Here is a 1,056-nt window from a genome sequence, read left to right as displayed (position 1 = left end):
CTAGTATTGTGTTTTTGTGAAACACGCGCTTCGTTTTCGTTTCATTTTACCATCTTACTGTCTTTTGACGCATGCGTATCGTCTCTTGAACCATTTATCTACACAACACGGTATCTGCATGCCTTTAAACAGCTGCGAATTCTCCAATTTAATATGGTTCCCCTTGGTACTAAAAGCCAGGACAGCAGATTTCCCCGCGCTAAATTGGCCATCTTCGTTAAAGTGGCATTGTCCGCCTTGCGGCGCCTATCGACAATGGATGAAACTACCGCTACAGCGACGCAGCAGCAGCTGGCGCAAGGAGTAACTGTACTCTCTTTCGACAGAGGCCGCTGACAGACATGACGCCTTTCTTGGACCAGGCATGCCATTCTACACGACACCAGCGTCTACAAGAGCCATGTGTTTGAGCGATTAGACCAAATCCGCAGTAAGCTGTAAACTCTTTATCCACTTGGAGATTAGCACCGCCCCTACTGCTGTGATCAGGTTTCAGTTTGCATTTCGCCACCACGCCAATCGAGTCATCTGCGTCCGCAAGACATTCATTGCCCGCTTTTAAATGAAATACAGCCCGAAACCGCCGTAAAGGATTGTGAGTGTGAACACCACCAGCTGTCACGATCACAACCCCTCTTTTCGGAGAGCTGCTTGGTAAGCGAAACTGACAAGTAAACGACGCCAAATTACGTTCGTAAAGTACTGAAAGCACTGGGATAGACCTGCGCACTTGTTTCGGAAAGTCGCATCATCTACATGAGCGGACATTTGCCCTTGTGCGAACCACTATCACTGACAGAAAAGCGACACTCGACGTGCTGTGCTCTGTATGCGAGAAAATTAATTGAATTGTTCAATCAAAAGTGACACGCCGCATTCATTCCTGTGGCTGCGACACTAGACGACTCGACATCGCTGTATTCTGTACATTTAGTGACCACGATACCGCTACGCGGCTAAATTATACTGACAAGCATAGTTCACTCGGAAGTCATCGCCTGGCGCCTTCCAGGCAGGAACTGATAAGCGCTGTTTCTAGTTTGAAACGTTTGTTTT

The sequence above is a fragment of the Amblyomma americanum genome, chromosome 9 (genome assembly GCF_052857255.1).
Source record: "Amblyomma americanum isolate KBUSLIRL-KWMA chromosome 9, ASM5285725v1, whole genome shotgun sequence".
In the NCBI taxonomy this organism is placed as follows: domain Eukaryota; kingdom Metazoa; phylum Arthropoda; class Arachnida; order Ixodida; family Ixodidae; genus Amblyomma; species Amblyomma americanum.
The sequence above is the reverse complement of the archived record's forward strand: the minus strand, read 5'-3'. Positions refer to the sequence as shown.